This window comes from Lepidochelys kempii, chromosome 9, assembly GCF_965140285.1.
Source record: "Lepidochelys kempii isolate rLepKem1 chromosome 9, rLepKem1.hap1, whole genome shotgun sequence".
Classification (NCBI taxonomy): Eukaryota; Metazoa; Chordata; order Testudines; family Cheloniidae; genus Lepidochelys; species Lepidochelys kempii.
Window position 1 is genome coordinate 92,558,807 of NC_136388.1, and position 20,088 is coordinate 92,578,894.

The following is a 20,088-nucleotide window of genomic DNA, read 5'->3' on the forward strand; positions in this document are numbered from 1 at the left end:
ACATCTTTGCAAGCCTAGGGGTTTTCTGTGAGCGATAATCCTTACTTTACCCTCTCGTAACTTTCTATTCTCCTTTTTTCCAAGGACTCCAGCCACGTATGGAAGTGCTCTCCCTGACCACAATCAAACCAGTTCAACACAGGTGAGTACACGAGGAACCCTCACAAGAAAGATGCAGTAACCAACGAACTTGGACTGGTGAGGGCCATAAAAATTCTGTGTCTGATTCCATTCCACAATAGTCGGTGGAAATGCTGCCCCTGACTTCAATGGCAGCCAATCTACCCCTTAATTCTTCCCTCTTTCTAACCTACTTTCTCTTTACACCCATGTACTTAGCTGTTTGTATACCCCATACCTCACCCCATGGCTGGAAGGTAATTACCTTTCTAAGCACTGCAATGCCCCTCCCCCTCTCACCACTAGTGGGAGTGGAAAAGTCTTCTCACAACATGCCCTCCCATCCTTAAAGAGATTCCTCTTCTGATCTAAATGTTAATGATTACATCTCAAGTGAACTATGCAGATGTAAAGGGCCCTGCTTGGACAGGAACGAAAAAAAAAAACAAATGAAGTTGTAACTTGCAAGTTTCAAGTATGCTAGCAAGGTGGCTAATATCAAGATACTGGTAATAAACTAACATGTATGTGCACCATTGCCCTCTGTTGGATGGTATCAGAACTGTCCAGATTTGCATTATAGTTCCTCTTTTAATAGCTAGTGCAGATTCTCCTTTGGCACTAGAGATAGAGATTGATGCTTTCTGGAACTGAAGGGTCTAATCATCTATCCCTGGCATAGCTGTTAAGGCTTGAGTAGCCACAGTTTCCAGTATAGCAGCAACCATCAAATTCCTAAGTGATCGTGAACTTATCACAATATTAATTAATTGTTTCCTACTTGTCACTGACCCACTGACTCACTTTGGCCCTTATTTGGGAAAGCATCTCTAGTCAGGAAAGGTGCTTAGTCCTATTGAAGTCAATGTGACTTCAGCCCATGCTTACAGTTAAGAACATGCTAAAGTGCTTTGCCGAATTGAGGCCTAAGAATGGAGGTTACAAAAATGCAGGATGAAAGTCTGATCAGGTACCTGTCCTGCCATTTTAATAGTTTTGTTATATTTACAAATGTGTCTCATGTCCACTGACAAAACATCTGAGTGCTTTGTGGTTCATTATGAGACCAACTATCTGCTTGGGTAGTAATAGACCACTAACCTAGTTGCTCATTAAATGCACAAAAGAATTTTTAAAAACCCAAACAAAAAACAAAAAACCCAAACAAAAACCAAGCCAAACCAAACCAAACCCAGGGAAACTTCACTCCAATAATTTTAATAGTAGAATCTGTCAAAAAAAAATATCAAATGAACATTTTTGCCCACAAGAAAAAGAAATGGATTAGCCAACATCAAAATTTTAGGAATATGGTGATTTTGACCATTTTGTTTTTGATTTTTTGGGGGCATTACTGAATTTGCAAATGAAATTAGACATTTTGTGCTTCATTTCAATTTTTGTAAACCAAAAAATTCCAGTTTTCCTTTTCAGTTTCGGGATTTTGTTTGGGGGAGGGGGTCTTTCCATCTGGAGACAAAAATTCATTTTTCACATTTTCCCCCTGCTTTCTAACTAGTAAAAGACAGAAAACAGTAACAAAGTGTTGGAATATGAGGAAAAACCTTCTTGCCAACTAGAAAAGGGGGGAAACAGTAAAAATGGGTGACAGCTAGGTTTTTCCCTCCTCTTCGCACTTTCTACCTTTTCCCCTGCTTTCCAGTGGAAAAGAGGTCAGAAAAAGCGAGAGAAAAGGGGACAAATCCATGAAAATCCTCAAATCGAATTGGAAAACCAAAATTTTTCAGTTTTCAAAAATGAAAATAAACCACAAAATGTTGACATGTCAATGTGATGATAAATACTTTCATCTGAAAATGTCAAAATGTTTTGGATTGACATTTCTGAATTGAAAATTTTTGGACCTTTTTGTTTTGTGAAAAGTTTCAGTATTTCAGCTTGTCATGCCCATTCAGGATGGAAACAAATGTTGAAACCTCACAATTTCCTGACCTGCTGATATGATTAGCCAGATATATCTATGAGGAAATATGCAAGCTTTATGTGGTGCTCTTAGAGTTCGCAAATGTGGGTTCTGGCTGAATGACAGAGCAAATAAATTAAATAATAATAATACCCTGCTTTTATCTAGTGTTTTTCCTCAGTAGAGATCAAAGTGCATTACCAAGGAGATAAGCACCATTATCCCCATTTTACAGATGGGGAAACTGAGGCATAGGGTGGTGACCGGACTTGGCCAAGGTCAATAAGCAGGCCAGTGGCCAAACCAGGAATATAATCCATGTCTCCTGAGTCTCAGTTCTGGGCTCTATACCTTAGAAATGCTCTGTTGAGGGCAGTGGAAAGTTCACTCTACATTATATCTGATATAATGGATAAAAACTCCTACAATGGATCAAAGTGGGAGAGGCTGGTCTCTCAGTAGCCAGATCCCAGATCATTCAGGCCTTTAAACATAACCTATACTGTGAAGTGTATCTGGACGTGAATAGGTACTGTAGCCAGTACATGCGCATCTAAAACGTGTAGGTGAGGTCTGTAACTGTGACAGAGAGCTCAAAGAGCAAGAACAAAACCATGGAAATAGATGTCAGACCCAACCTGGCCTTATTTTCTTTCTTGTTGCACACCATTCCCAGAGAAGTTCTCATGGGTGAAACATTACTGAATAACATAGTTGGGCAAGCTAGCAGGAGGAACCAGACAGACTCAAAATAATGTTTTTTTTACAAAACACAATGAGGTCATATTTGTCTTTCATCTAGGCTAATAAAATTATGCCTTGCCTACATCAGGCAGTTTGATGCTGCAGACATCATTACCAAACTAGAGGTTTTAAAGGAAATGTATTCACTTTTTCATCATGCGTTTAAGAGTAACCCTGTTTGTATGCATGGCCACACAATCAGATAAGACCTGAAATGCCTTTCCTAACATCTCACAAAGCTAAAGATAAAGAACATCTTGCATATAGCTCCATGCACAATCAACTTCTAATAATGCTGTTCAGCAGAATAGAAGAATGTATACAGACCTTTCACACACAAGCGAATGGGGAAAAAACATCCCTCATTTCCAAGGGGGAGATGAGTTTAATGGAGAGATTATAGTTTCTTTAAAAAAAAATAAAAATCAAAATCTGCCTTTCAGCGAAAAAATATCGGTTGGTTTGAACTCTCCCCTGAGGCCACTTTTGGCTTTAAGCCTAGAAAGTGGTTTTCTATAAAGATTACAGGGCTGATCCTGAAAACATTTACTCAAGGGAGTAGCGCTTACTTGAGTGGGACTGACTCATGTGAGCATGGACTGAACAAATTGAGGTTTGCATCTGTAAGAGAAATGCAAAGCAAGCGTTGCTGTGTTGCTAGGTTCCAGCCCAGGAATGCCAGCCTGGATGAGGTTTGAAACTGATTTAAAGCATTTTATCAACAGGAAACAAGCCCTCAGAGTGACTAGAGGGGGCAGAAAGCTTTGGTATTTGGGCCACTGGGCTGTTATTTTCCAGTAGGAGCTGAGTGTTCCCTCTGTCTCTGAATATTTACAAACTACATTTCTGTCTCTTTGGAACCAAACATAAGAAATGATGCTGCTGCACAAAAGAACGAAACACGGTCTGGGCAAAGAGCGTACAAATGAAAAACACTCCATTACTCTTGTGTGTGATTGCAGGCCCCAGGGACCCGCTGTGCAGACACAGAGTGAGAGACCGTCCTTGCCCCAAAGAGCTTGCAATGTGACCAGACAAAGCAAATACTGGAAGTGTCATACATCTCTGGTCTTGGATCTGAACCCTGCTCTCCGGAGGCCCAGCTGAGTGCCTCTCAAGTTAGGAGAACCAGGTGCTTGATCCTATTTTTCAGTTTATTCTTCCTTTCCCACATGCCTCTTTCCCAGTACTCTGCACTCTAGCTCCACCCTGCAGGGAAGCAGACTGTGAACTACGTGGAGCGTGAGCAGTGACTGTCGCAGTGGGTTTACTGTGAAGAAACAGACACAGTACTAACAGAGGCTCTTTATGACAGCAGAGGTAGCACTATAGGTATATGCTTCTCGCCATTGCTGCTCACACATTGCAGACCAGATTCCCTACTTATTCATTCACTCCAGGGTACACGAGAGTAATGCCATTGGAGTTACACCCACAGTGTAGCTGACAGCAGGAGCAACCCCTCTGACTCCATTCTCTGGCACAGACCATTATGGACACATCTGTGGTTGCCTGCCAGCGCAGCTGGCAAGCATGGGGTGTACAAAGGTGGTCAATGGATGAAGCACACGGAAAGGAATCAGGTAGGAGGGAAGCTGCTCTTTGTTGTTGGCCTCCAGCAGCTTTCATCCATTCCCCCCATGACCTAGTTTTCTCTTTGTTGGTGCATGTGGGGAAACTCCCTTCCACAAATTCACCACAAATTTGTACATGTGTAACTTGATACTCAGTGTTGTCGTGGTGGGCACAAAGTACCTGATAGAAAAGGCCCTATGGAGCAGACCAGGTACCAGCACCTAGAAGTGGATTACTGGACCAGTTGATCTCAAGGGTCTAAGGCAGAGAGTTGCTGAACTGTCTTGAATGGGAGTTGCAGCTGTGCAGCTCTCTTAAGACCAGGCCTTAAAATCCACTGCTGAGGTTTCAATCTCGGTGCTACAGCAAAGTTATCCAAAACACCAACAGAATTTCTCTGCAATTTGCTGCCATGGGTGATCTGCTTAAATTTTTAAATTCCCACTGCCATTTCATCTGTTCTCAAAAGTCACCGATTCGTTTTCCAAACACCTATTGAAGCAGCTGTGGAGTTATCATGTGCCCGGCTTACTATTCTGCATGGAAAATGAAGGACTAATGTGCAATTTAAGCATTCTTTTTTCACCAAGACTGTTATATTATTTTCAACACATCATTTACTCTAATATTTTAATCAATGGCTTTCAAGACTAAACCTGGTAGTTACAACAAGATAATGTCTGATTCTAAAAATCATTAACCTCTAATACGTGAAATAATCAACTACATCGTGTGTAAATATATACATCTTTTTAAAAAGCCATTGTGTAACTTCACACTACTGCAGTGAAATTCCTCAAAGGACAAAAATGAGTAACAATGTCTAAGACATCTGCCTAAATTTTTCACTTATCACAGTTAGCTGCATTAATTGCTGTGAAGAGAATTTAGCTAATTGATTATAGTTCAACAATGAGCTTATTCACCAAAAGTCTTTTTTTTTTTAAGGAATCCCAGAGGAGTGATAAACTAACCACTCGTTCAGTCATACCCTGTGAAATCAAAATGTAAATATCTGAGAAAACAGATTGCTGCTGGAAGTGGGAAAATGTATATGGGACTTGACTAGGGAATCAATGGTACATCAATGCCAGCAATGCATTTTCACAAGGAGCATTGGTCTCTGAAGAGACCTAATTGTTGGCAAAGTTGAACTAGGGACATGCTGGCTGCCGCTTCCTCAGCTCCCATTGGCCAGGAACGGTGAACCGTGGACGCCGGGAGCTCCGGGCAGCCGTGCAAATGTAAACAAACTGTCTGGCTGCCTGCCAGCGGATTACCCTGATGGGCCGTGTGTGGCCCATGGGCCACAGATTGCCTACCACTGATTTAGACCATAAGCTCTTAGGGGCAAGAACAACCCCTTGCTATGTTTATGGGTCCCAAACCTGGTTGAGGCCTTTGGGCACTATCATAGTAAATACAGTAATAATGGGCCAGATTACGTTCCCCTTACTCATACTGAGGACTGCCATAACTCTTTAAGCACTTACCATTTACTCTAGTTTATTCTGAGAGTGATTGAGGAGTAAACCACTAATCAGGGTAAGAGCTTCAGAATCTTCACCCGAAAAGTCTATCTGTACAGAATAATCGCACAAATCTTAGACGAGTCCTTATTAATAAATGTGTTAGTCTCTAAGGTGCCACAAGGACTCCTCATTGTTTTTGCTGATACAGGCTACCACTCTGAAACAAATCTCAGAGACTTTAACAGATGTTGCTTGGGTGGCTGAATTCTGTGCAAATGTTTAAGAAAAAGTTTCCTTGGATATTCCAGTAGATAATACAGAGACACCTTGCTGATTAATATTTAGTGTCAGAATTTAATACCGTAACTGTTCAATAATGAAGTTTTATTTCATTTCTGTTCCTGCACCATTATCAGAAAGTAATACGCTTTTCTAATTTGAAAGGGAGCTGTCATGGTTTTTATAATGAACTGCTCATGTCTATATCTCCAAACTTATATATGGCAGCCATGAGATCTTTTTTTTTAAAGGAAGGCTCACCCTGAGTGATTTGTTCTCTGCCTTCTCATTGGTTAGTATTAAATTATTTATTGCCTAGGTGGCTGGACTCAAATCTAAACTTTCAAAGATCAGGCTGACACAGGAATTGAAACCTGTCTCAAGTCCCTTTTAAAATATTGATCAGTACCTAGCCCCAGTGAAATGAAATAAGGTGTGGAAATTGTTGCTTTAGCTAACACTAGTGCATAAGAAGACATTACTTATGATGGCTCTGTCAAGCCAAAAAACATGAAGAAGGAAGGCATCTATAACATGCTGTTCAGGATGTGGCAGCTGATATGCCTGGATCAATCCCGAACACTGTAATGCAAATATGAGTTCTGATTTATTCTGAGGAGGAAGGTAATTTATAATATGTGGAGTGTAAAAAGTCACATTCTCATTTTATTGTGTTCGAAAGCAACAGGTTTAATCAAAGACTGTTTACAACAAGGCTGGTAGAGTTACCAAAACAGATTTTTTTTATTCCTATACATACAGCCCTTTTGTACTTTCAGCTTTTAAGACCATAAAAAAGGATAGTAAAGATGAAAGAAGTAAAAAGAATGACAGAACTAACTCCGGTGAGCCACAATCTATGTCAAAGCAGAACTAAAGTGATTGACAGCTTGCATTAGTAATGAATAGAGCAGGGAAAAGCTGCCAAGAATCCATAACAAGGTTAAGCCTTCCAATAAAGAATTACATTAGCCACAAATCCTAGGTGGAACTGTGGATATATATTTGCAATGTGACTTTAACCACAGTACTGCTACTATTGCCAACTCTTAACCAGACCTTCTTGCTAGTTTTCGTTTTGTTCTATGATGAGTTCTGGTACTGAATCATATCTATATTAAAAGTACGGATACAACACAACAAATTACCTGGGAAAATACAAACAAACAGCAGAAGAAAGTGAATTTTAACGTCACAGTCCTAATGGCATTCATAAAAGAGTTTTGAACTATTGGAATCGGAACAGCTTCCCCTCTCCTTCCAGGGTGTTCTTACACATACTTGACATATGTAAGGGAATTCTGCAGAATACTGTCACACCATGACACTCCAAAGGCACCTGATTGATGCAAATGGGACCATTTTATTATATAAATATTAACACATAAATTTCCACCACATCAAACCAGATGTATATAGTGATACATAGGATCTGATTTCTCTTCCTCAGTGTTTGCTGTGGATTGTCTGTGTAAATCAACAGGTGTATATTCTAACTGATACCCTATAATTCATCATTTAAAGTGAATGTACAGTGTCAGCAGGGGTTTAATGAGGCACTTATTATACCAAAGAATCCAAGCATGTTTGTGAGAAAATACCTTCATTTCCCCTTTTGGGGTGGACACATAATGGCAAAGTTTAATTCTACTTCCATCGCATATGGCCTGAACTTGGGTGCATAACACTGAAAATCAGCTAAATTGTCCACGCATGCATGCATAGGAGCAGCTTCAGATTTCCCATGATGCATTTTAATACAGTTAAATATATTTGGGAATGGAACTGAATTTCTAGGACCCAGTGTTAACAGAACTGGGAGCCAAGTGTATATTCTGCCTTAGTGCCAAGGAAATACTATTGGAATAATTCTGTATTTGTTGACTGCATTGTGGATTATGATTTTCAATCACTTTAAGAAGGCAAAAATCCAAAATACACAGTGACAATTATGTAGACAATATGTAGAGCTGGTCAACATTTCTGACTGAACAATTTTCCCATTGGAAAATATGTTTGCAACAAAATTTTCCTTAGAAACAGCAATTTTGATTAAACACCAAAACTCTGTTTGAATCAACATTTTGAAATAAACCAAAACCTTTCGTTTTGACTTGACTTGAAATGCGGTTTCATTTCAGTTTTCGATTTCTAGTTTTTTAATTTTTAGGGGTTTTTCCCCCTCTGAATTCTCTTTCTTTTTTGTTTTCCCAAAGGTGGGAAAAGGTTTAAAAAAGTGTGCAAAATGGGAGGGAAATACTTTTCACACCTACAGGCAGAGAGTGTAAGAAACTTGGATGTTTTGGCAATGAAATGTACACTATGGAACACTTCCAATATTTAACCCATTTTTAAAATCGGAAATTGTCTAAAGCTAGAGAGGGAGGTGCACTGCCTTACACCACATATGGTCACTCAAACTACATAAATCCTCTGTCCTTTGCAGTGGCCTCTTTGTACTGTTCTGGTGGCACATAACTTCAGAAGCCTACTGTAGATTTACTCATCATGGGGGAATCTCTGGGTGGCACACAGCCAGTGTAGCCATTCCTATGCCATAGGGGGTCTGTCAGCCCCTTGCAGGCTGTTGCAGCTGTCACTGTTTAGAAAAGCCCTGAGACTTCTATAAGTTGTGCAGTGACCAAAATGGACCCTTGCTATTCACAGGATGGGGAAGGGGGAAGGTGTCATAAACCTGGCCACAACGAAGGATTGAGCCCTTAGCAAAGTAGGTGTAAAACACTACCAAAATCAGAATCTGTCACACACTTGTAACAGTGGTAGGGTTCCCAACCCATTATGAACAGATGTAAATGACTATACCAGGTGCTAAGCAGTGGAGGATCAGAGGCTGAATGCAACTGTACTAGCAGTTGTATATCAAAGTGATTAAGGCATAAATAGCTCCACACCTCCCTCAGCATGACATTATTATTATGCTGCCCTTGTGGGGAAAGGTGGTCTTGTGGTTTTGCGTTGGCTGGGGACTTAAAATCTTGGTTTCAGTTCCTGGTTCTCCTACAGGCTTCCTGTGTGACCTTGGGCAAAATATTTCTGCTCTTTTGTTCTTCAGTACCCCATTTGTGAAATGGGGAGAACAGGTCTCTCTTTGTTCATAGGGGACTCATGTGGTGATAATAAATACATTTATGATTGTCAAGCACCTAAATATTATTGATAACAGGGGCCACAGAAGTACAAAGAAATGAATGAAAACACATCAGGCCTTAACTTCACAGGTACTGCTGTTAATTATACATAAGAAGTCACCAATAGCAATAATTGTGTGTGTGTGTTGGGGGTGGGGAGAAAACCTGGATTTGTGCTGGAAATGGCCCACCTTGATTATCATACACATTGTAAGGCGAGTGATCACTTTAGATAAGCTATTACCAACAGGAGAGTGGGTTTTTTTGTGTGTGTGGGGTGTTGGGGGGAGGGGGGGGAGAAAACCTGGATTTGTGCTGGAAATGGCCCAACCTGATGATCACTTTAGATAAGCTATTACCAGCAGGACAGTGGGGTGGGAGGAGGTATTGTTTCATATTCTCTGTGTGTATATAAAGTCTGCTGCAGTTTCCACGGTATGCATCCGATGAAGTGAGCTGTAGCTCACGAAAGCTCATGCTCAAATAAATTGGTTAGTCTCTAAGGTGCCACAAGTACTCCTTTCCTTTTCTTTTTGCATTCTGAAATACTGTTTTCTTTTTTGAAAAAGAAAACAGTATTTCTATGCAAATGATGAATTTGTGGGATACAGTCAGACCTCTTTTCAGATGCAGGGACACACAACTATATTCCTGGACATGTGAATTAAGCCTCTCAACAAGGAGTAATCTGTCTAGTGAAATATTAATTTAAGCAAATGTTGAAACAAAGGAGTCCTCCTGACAAATTAAAACTGGAGAGAAAAATAAATTTTCTCTATATTTCATGTTAACCTCTAATCAGTCTGAAATTTGTTTTTTGCCTAATATGAGCTACTTTTGCAGCTGATGTTTATTTTCATTTGCGTAACAAATCACTTGATTGATTAAAAAAAAGTATTCAAACTATTTTGAATTAAAGATCATGCTGAAGGACGTGACACTAAAAACAGAGCTAAATCTTTTGGCTGCATCCATTGCTAATTATGACATCCATACACATTATGAACAAGAGGCTGTTTCCTCCAATGATATATAGACCTGAATATCCTTCCCAACATTCACTATAAATCACAAAAGACTATTAATAAGCAGTCAGAAAAAATGACAGTTACTACATGAATCTGCTCCCATACTTTGCCTAATACTATCAGTGTCATGTTTAAATCTGACGTCTTAAATCTTCTACATGAAAACCCTTTAAGTCAAAAGGCTCAGCTATTTTAAACAGAATTTTCTAGGCCTGTTATTTTGAATGACAGCAAAGGAAATACAGGATCTTTAATCCTGTAACCTTATCTGACTGAAAATCTTGCCTGCCAGCTAATACTTGCCATTCCTATCAACACCAAATTAATGGCCAGATCTTGCAAGATAAGGAATGCCCATCCCTACTGAAAGGCGGTGAGCACCCTCATGTGCCATTGATTTCACTGGGAGTTGAGGATGCTCAGCACCTTGCGTGACTGAGCCCCAAAGGAGGTCACGGAAAAGCGGTACAAGTAAAAGGACCATATTCCCATATGCACACTGGGAACCGACTTAAACCTAATCCAAACTCATCTTTGATTTAAGAAGCAAAGACTAATTGTGGTTGCCAGGAGTAAAACAGTCTTAACATGGGAGGCCTTATAAAAGTCTTACTGTAATACATGGTACAAACCGTGACACTGTGTGCATTTTTAATCCAGATTGAAAGAAACAGGAATGCCAGTCCTCTGGTATGAATAAAAACAGAGCCAGTTAAAATCTGCCCAGAAAAGAACGGAAAGCAAACACACAAATTCCCCAAAGAGCCAGTCTGGAGACAGAAAGAGTCCACTGCTCTGTAATTCTGAAGACAGAGTGGGTTTTGACATTAGGATGCTGACAGACTTTGAAAATATACATGGCCCAATGAGTTTATATAAAACAAAAACACCTGGATCAGCCTATAGGGTTAGCTAAATTATATCTGCATTGATCTTGGTCATTACAACCACTGGTTAATCTGTTTTCCTTCTGTATTCTGACATTCTTTCCTCACAAGTGAATGTATCTAAATCACTCATGTATTTATTCGTCAAACTAATGAGTGGCTATTTCATCAATAATGAAATTTTGAATGCATGGAGGTGGGAAAACCCTGCAGAGGCCTAGACTGCCCAAGGAGATGGAAGAAAATAAGTAAGGTCAATTCTCTCTCAAACTTCTTATTGTTTTTAACTTGATAACCATGCCTTTAGTAAGGTGCAAATGTGCTTTTCACACATCTGCCCAGGCAGCTTCAATCTCTGATGTTCCAGTGTAGCACGGTGGTTAATTGCCTGTTATCTGAGACTTGGGAGTTCTCCCGCTTGTTAATGATGAAAGTCAAGGATGGTGTATGGCTCAGCCAGCAAGAGAAATGGGGAAAAAGTAAACAATTATTTATTTATTTTCTGTATTAATTTATAGATGATCCTTCTCACAATCTGTACTGTATTGCGGATGCCACAGAATGAAACAAAATTAGCCCAAGCTTAGGCTCAAAGTTCAAAAGCTGGGCTAACAAAACCAAAGCTTCCACAAAAACGGAAGGCCGAGCAAAACAATCAAAGGTGGGCTAACCAGAATAGAACAGCCCTGCACCTAGCTGGGAATTCAGGAGATTGTGTCTCAAAACTAAGAAGTCTCTGCCCTAGACATCAGAGGTCAGTTGTTTTGCAGGGTGTAAGCAGACTGGGGGGAGGCAGGACCCGGGGGCATGTGCATGCGTGCACACACAAAGAAGGCTACTCGGCGTATCACAAGGACTTGTTCTGCAGAGTTTTTAAGCTCTGTAACTGTCACTGAGTATCTGAGAAGCACTACGTGGTTCTTCATACCACTGGAACAAGTTATCATGACCTCATACATCCAGTCTGTTCTTTCTGTCTTCATTTTTAAAAATGAAACAATCCTCAGATGCCAGACTTCAGAGTCGCGGCCGTGTTAGTCTGTATTCGCAAAAAGAAAAGGAGGACTTGTGGCACCTTAGAGACTAATCAATTTATTTGAGCATGAGCTTTCGTGAGCTACAGCTCACTTCATCGGATGCATTCAGTGGAAAATACAGTGGGGAGATTTATATACAGAGAGAACATGAAACAATGGGTGTTACCATACACACTGTAAGGAGTGTGATCACTTAAGATGAGCTAATACCAGCAGGAGAGCAGGGGGTGGGGGGAGGGGAGAACCTTTTGTAGTGATAATCAAGGTGGGCCATTTCCAGCAGTTGACAAGAACCTCTTAGGAACTGGGGGGGGGGGGAGGGGTAAACATGGGGAAATAGTTTTACTTTGTGTAATGACCCATCCACTCCCAGTCTCTATTCAAGCCTAAGTTAATTGTATCCAGTTTGCAAATTAATTCCAATTCAGCAGTCTCTCGTTGGAGTCTGTTTTTGAAGTTTTTTTGTTGAAGAATTTTCACTTTTAGGTATCTAATCGAGTGACTGGAGAGACTGAAGTGTTCTCCGACTGGTTTATGAATGTTATAATTCTTAATGTCTGATTTGTGTCCATTTATTCTTTTACGTAGAGACTGTCCAGTTTGGCCAATGTACATGGCAGAGGGGCATTGCTGGCACATGATGGCATATATCACATTGGTGGATGTGCAGGTGAACGAGCCTCTGATAGTGTGGCTGATGTTATTAGGCCCTGTGATGGTGTCCCCTGAATAGATATGTGGGCACAGTTGGCAACGGGCTTTGTTGCAAGGATAGGTTCCTGGGTTAGTGGTTCTGTTGTGTGGTGTGTGGTTGCTGGTGAGTATTTGCAGGTTGGGGGGCTGTCTGTAAGCAAGGACTGGCCTGTCTCCCAAGATCTGTGAGAGTGATGGGTCGTCCTTCAGGATAGGTTGTAGATATCCCAGATAAATGAGTCACTCAAAGGAAACTGAGAGAAAATGTAAGGCTTACAGCCTTCGTTTGGTGTAGAGAGAAGAGTGTTAGTGCATAGTGCTATTCATCACACACATTTTCCCAGGCTGAATTGCAATGTTTGTAGGAATCAGTTGGCATAGAAAGTGGTTCCTTGCACCAGCATACTGGCAAGGGGAGTTTCACATGGCAGAGTTCTGAAGCTGAGAGTTTTAAGTGATAGTTTTGAAGGTGAAAGGAGTTTGTTTTTTTTTTAAACCTGGAATTGTAAATCAGGATTTATCATGTAGATTACAGATGGACTCAAGAGCACCAATTTGGATCCAGATTTTGAACAACACATGGTGCAGATCAAGGTTCAGACAGCACCTAAATCTAGAGCTAGGTACCAATTTTCACAGATGGTGAATACGCGCAGCTTTCACCGATTACATTCGACATTGAAGGTGTTCTGAAAATTCAGAGTTCTGAAAATCAACCTGCTCCTGTAGATGTCTGCTTAGGTGCCTAATATTAAGCAACTAAGTTTGAAAAAGTTGGCCTTAAACCTCTTTGTGTCTCAGTTTACCCAGTTGCAGAACGGATATTATAAAAATATCTACCTGCCTCTTAGGGTGTTTTCATCACCATTATTGTAGCTGTTTCCTTAGCACAACATAACTTGCTGCCAAGCCAGCTCTATGGAGAACGTTCAGATGTCTGACTCATATGATTCCTTTTTGTGATTCATTTATATGGGATACATCTTCTGGGGTTATTTCATTAAAAAAATAAAGAAGGAAGTAAAACATTGGATAGACAGGATAAGAACCTGTTCCGCTGGTATGAATAATTACTGAGACCATAAAACTAAAGTGAACGTTTAAAGGGATCTCACTAAGTTGCTACACAATAACCATATTTACAAAATGTATCTGAAGATAATCACTCTTGCAGTTACAATGGAGTCAAATGCTGAATAACAAATTAACAACGGGATTCTCAATGGGATTTTATTTTCTCACTGGATGGGGGTTTAGCATCATTTCATAAAAATAAAATCCTTGCAAGGAGAAATGCAATTACTGTAAGGAAGAGTTTTACAACAAGTAATGAATGGATTTCTTCTGTGTTAGGACGTTAACTTACACAGGAAAATCTCTCAGTGCCTTCAGTGTGGATTTTCCCTTGAATACGGAATAGCAAATCAAGTTCTTTGTGAGTACATCTTTTGGGTGTGTGTCTTGATCTAATTCTTTCCCCAAGTACATTGAAGCGGATTTGTAAGAGCTAACAAAATCAACTTTTGTATTGTGATTTGATTATTTCTTTAATACTATAGTTTATTCATTTTGGTTTATTAATTTGTTGGTCTGATGGTTTTTATGAGCCGCGATTCGGCCTCTCTCTAGTATCATGTTTCATATAGATATGGGAAATGAAATGTAAGTGTGATACAATTATGGTTGTATGCCATGCAAGACAATACTGTAAATACGACAACAGCCTGAGAAGCTGCTTAGCAAAATGACCTCAATACACAAGGCAGTGTGAAAATGTAAAAAGAATCTATAATGACAACAAAGATTAGCCATTTGCTCTCTAACCTTATTTACAGAAGCAATCAGAGGTATTCAGGTCGAGTTAATGACCCTGTCTCCAATTAATTCAATTGTCTACAAACAACACTGATGCAGTGGCTGTCTCAGAGTCTGCCACATAGTCTCCGAGGGAATACATAAGACTCCATTAAAAGTGACAATAATAATGCATTTATTACTGAAACACTATTGTATTATAAATAAATTCCTGATGTTAAATTATGCTCCATGCTTTAACAGAAATTCAATTACTGAAATAATAAAAAAGACTGTGTATTTGCCAAGTGCTTGGTCTATAATTTGGCTGCTTAGATACCAGCAGTTGGCTGTTTTGCAATTTCTTCTTCATAGAGTATTTCTTTTGACTAAACGCCAGGCTTTTTCATACAAATTTTATGAACAAGTTACAAAATGAAATTTTGAGCTTTTGAATCCAATTATGAAAGACATAACTAAATCTATTATCGGGGAAAAATTCTTGAAAGCTCTTCTTGCTGTTGTTTGGCTCTCTATAGTAATTGAGGTAAGCACAGGTGCTGTTCATTATAGGCCATTGTGCACCATCTGAATTCTGGGAACTGTGAAATTCAGATGGTTTAAACTCTGTTTGTGTGAATAACAAACAGGCGTGATTCTGAGGTTGTTTGTACAAGCTTGCACATAGCTCATTTGGGACTCCTAAGACACCTGCTTATCCTTTTCAAGCCAAAACAGTATCATTTATGCTCTGGCTATTCTTCCTACGACAATTTTGCAGAAGCAACATATTTCCCCACCTTCCTGCCTCAGGCTGCTATAAATGGTAGAAATACCAACAAAAATATAGACCCCTATAACAATTATCTAGTGTACTAGGGACAACGGAAGCTTTAAAGCAGCTTTTTTGACAGGATTCAGGCAGGGAATACCTTGTAAGAATATAAGAAGCTGATTCTCACTGTTAGCATTATTTCCATTCCAAATCAGCTTCCTGAGGTAGAATGCCAAATGTAAAATAGAGTTTATTCCTCTTCCCACCCCACTGTTTAGCAGTAGTTGGTTTTTTTCTATGGGGTTTGGCCGTTTATTTCTCTTGCTAAAGTCTCACCTATTGTCTTCAGATGGTTTGTAAGTAAGATATGAAAAAACGTCTTGTGCATCCTGCCAATAGAGTGCAAGAAAAAACAGCTGATGGTCTTCCCATTAGATCCCATAGGTGTACAGAACCATACGGCCGCATGCATGTTGGTTCTGATTCTCCATAGGGTTGCCAGCTCTCACCTCTACATATTTCAAAAGCTGTTGTCTCAACTTTACATTACTGCTGACGTCAATTATTCACTTTGTGCTTTTATTTGTTGATGTACTGCAAGGGTTTATTAGCAGAGATGTTATCAAAAATACCTGGGGATGGAGTGGGAGGGAGGAGAGGAGGGATTAAAGCCAGGCAACCCACAGAAATGAAATGTGGGAGAAGAGCTCCTGCTATCTCAATGTTGAACCCCTAAGCCACTTTTTCGGTCACTGCCTGCCATGCAACTATGGATGCAATGGTACAAGCCATCTTTGGAATGTACCAGGCTGGAGTGCAGATGCCACCACGTACCACAATTCAGAGGCTGGCAGGCAACAGAACCCTGAGAATGGGACACAAAACACAACCTGCGTTCTGTAGCATGGGCTGATTTGTTACAACCTGATAGAGTGGCCATTGCTGCCCAAAGTAGGTGGTTTATTCCCTGGATTTACCACTGTTGAAAGCCACATGCACATATTGGAGCAGGTGCTATTGCAGGTTGAAAGCCATCTTAAGGAGCAGGGAGGGGAAACAACGCAATGCAGTACAACGCAGTCAGCAGCAATTAAAGAAAACAACACCCTTACCTGGAGGACTGAACTTCAGGAAGAATAAGCATGTGCGGAGACTGGGGGTCCCAATGGGTGAAGATTTAATTGTATTTCTTAATCAACTATCATCTAATGCTCTCAGGATAGACATTGAAGATGATGCAATTTCCGTAAGAAGAGCCTACAGGCTTCTAAAGAGGGCTTGAGTTGGCAATGAAGGCCACAATCATATTCACAGTGTTTAACTTTAGTGATGAATGGCAGATCGTCATGGCAGCAAGGAAATTAGAAGGAAGCAAGTATAATAAGGAGCAGATTTGTTTCTTTCCAGACTTGGGGCCAATTAGGCAAACAAAATAAGGAGGGTCCATTCACCAGTCCAAAAAACACTCCAGGACTTGACTGCAGAGGCAACTTTCTTAAACTCTGCTAAACTTTGAAGGAAACAGAGGGACAAAAGTCATATCTACTGGTCTGTGAAACAAGCAGATGCTTTGTTGGGAAAGGTGCAGGTGGATATTATGCAGAAACCCTTCAGCTGGGACTCTAACACAAAGCTGAAATATGAAGGGGAAACCAAGAGGCTACAGACATTGTATAGGCCTCCCTTTTATCTCCAGGGCTGTGCTTTGTATCACTAGGTTGATTTTAGTTATTTGGGGTTAAGGCGGTCTTAACGGTGACCAGAAATGAGGTTTAGACTTTGCACCTTGTAAGCAAACAGAAAAGTAAATTCCTGCAACAGCTCTGAGAGAGAGAGAGAGAGAGAGAGAGACTGGGGTAATTGTGTTGCTGAATCATAGAGACAATTTGGAATTTTGCTGTAAAAATTGGGGATTGGTCCTGCTTTTAGCAGGGGGTTGGACTAGATGACCTCCTGAGGTCCCTTCCAACCCTGATCTTCTATGATTCTGTGATTCTATTGTGTTCAAATTATATCTACATATTTAGTCAGTCAACTTAGACACTATGCAACTGTGCAGCAGGGGGACAGAATGAGGATCAGGAGTAAGGAGCTTTCCACCAACCTTGTATGGCTGGTGTAATCACTGTTTGTAATCACTGTTCGGGGCAGGCAAGTGCTGCTTCCTCACTACCCTCCTCCCCCCAAGTGTGCACAGTGCTTTCGGTAGGCTAGGTAGGTCGGTGAAACCATTGCTCCACTGCCCCCTCCTGCCGCAGTGCACTGTCAGGGAGCTGCTGTGCGAGGGGGAGTATGCCCCCCCTTAAAGGAATGCAATGGCGTGAGCACTCCCCCTTGCACCTGGGGTAGCTTCGGAGGCATAATACTCCATCCCACCCCCTGATGCATGGCTGTGACTCAGTGCCACAGTCCTGACCTCGGTGAGAGACACAAGACAAGACTTGTGATGACAGGTGAAGGGAGAGGGGAGGGGCCGAAGGGCAGTTGCAGTGGTGGTTTGAAGAGGCGATTTGAAGGACGAGAGAGAAAGGGTGAAGCTGAGCTCTGGAAGAGGGCTCCCAGTGTTGGGAACAGGATGACAGAAAGTATGCTGTCGTGAAGCCAGAGGTTTAGGACGGGTGGATGGGGTTGGGGAATATGAAAGCAGCGAAATAGGTGGAGGCAAGATGCTACAGAAAGGTTATGTTTAAAAACTTGCCGTTACCTTTAGAGAATTAAGCGCCCAGTTCTGCCACCCATTGACTCATGCTAAATAGTACCTCATTCTGCAGGAGCTCCTCTGGTTGAGAAATTACTCAGTGTGACTAAGCGTAGCAGACTGGGACCCTTACAGACCTTTATCTCAATGCCTTCAGTAGTTCTAAGTAGTCCACGTAAGGGATATAAACAGCGAGGTAAAGTTACAGAGCTTGCTAAAGCAAAATTAGAAAGTGTGACCACTGTACTGTAGGCTACATAGCTGTGTGAGGATGAGGCATTTGGCTTTGGTGTAGTTAGAAGACAGGAAGCCAGTGGGTGGACCCAAAATATGGGATGATGCAATCAGAGATAAAGGGGCGGAAAGTGACTTTAATAACACCAGTACAAACAGGCAATCTAAACTGCATGGGGAAATTTAGGCAGGCAGAATGTAACGACCCAAGTTGAAATTTGGCCAGGACACGATGGTCACCCCAGTTAACTCTAAACCTTACAAGAGTGCAATGAAATATTTCATGATTGTAATTGGCCAGGACTTCAGGGTTACATCTTATCTGAAATATGACACTTCTAGCAGTGCAAGGTGCCCTAACGCAATGCTGGGGCAGGGGTTCAATACTGAGTCAGAGAAGACAGTCATTACCACTTCCTGCAGCACTTTGGTGATCTATAAAGCACGCCTCTCAAGCACCGATGTGGCCCAATGCTGCTTAGCTTATGACGGTTACAGGAGAATAGCAGCCGGTGATATGGCTGTAGGACAATATAGTATTTAAATACGCTTAACCATCAGTATCCCTAGAGCAACTTCATGTGTACTACAAAGTAAGCTTAATGAAGGAATGTTGAAGACACGTGCATTGGCATACATATAATGGGGTATTACGCGGAACAATCATAGCCCTAACAGTTTGCCCTAACTCTTCTATTTACTGTATGCATCATACAAAGGTACAGACATGACAACTACTAATAAATCCAACAAAAATGGAGATCATCCAAAGGAAGCTCCTGTATCAGATATTACATATGACTAATGTTGTTTGACAGTGCTCCACAGAAGGTGTACTGGAGCCTCACTTTTTCCTTATCATTATCACAGAAAGAGAAAAGTAAAGCACTGCAGGAATATAAATAATTTGAAAAGCCTCATAGACAATATTCTACTATGTGCCTCATTTGCACTTAAAAAAAGCTGCCCTGCAGACCTTATGTACTTTTAAGATTCATCTGAAAGATGAAGAAGTCTTCCAGTCAAAAAATGTACATATTTAATGGAATTAGATCTCTAGGCAAGAAAATGTCAGAAGAAAAGGAAAAATATTAAAGTGAATGCAGGGTGCTTCTTTCTAGTGCTTTCCTGCTTTGATAAATATCTTCTGGGATGTCATTTACGAGAAAGTCATGATTTAACAAAAAGAAAAACTGCGGTATAAAATATACTCTCTTTATTGCTGAAGTAAGTTGCTATTTTCATATTTTCCCTCTGTATTCTGCTTTTGTCAGCCAGAGGCCTTGATATTTGCCTTTACATCATTCCCATTGACAAGGCAGCAATTACAGTGAATTATTCCAATTGCAGAGCCACTTCTGATTACATGGCAGAAGGAGATCACAGGAATCTGCATTGCCAGAGTCCTTTCTCTCCCTTCCAGTCTCAAGCAGGGGGCAATCAAATTTAAAAAATACAAGCTCCTGATAACCATAATGGGCCAGATTATATCTGACCCATTGGTGTGTGTGCAGTGGGAGGGGCCTAAGGAGACTCCTCCCATATCTTGTACACTTTTATAAAAGCCAGGAAAAATTGCAGTCCCTGCACTTGGAGATTCGCAGGAGCTGCTCTACTTTCACTAGTCTGGTGCTGCAAGGTGCCCCAAAGGAGATGGGGGAGGTTGTGACATGTGTTTG

The 20,088-nt window shown here is 40.8% G+C and overlaps 1 protein-coding gene across 8 annotated transcripts in view; it reads right to left on the reverse strand.

The window, feature by feature from the left end:
• AFF2 (ALF transcription elongation factor 2) overlaps nt 1–20,088 on the reverse strand; it is a 472,316-nt gene that overhangs the window by 96,959 nt on the left and 355,269 nt on the right. The window lies entirely within an intron of this gene.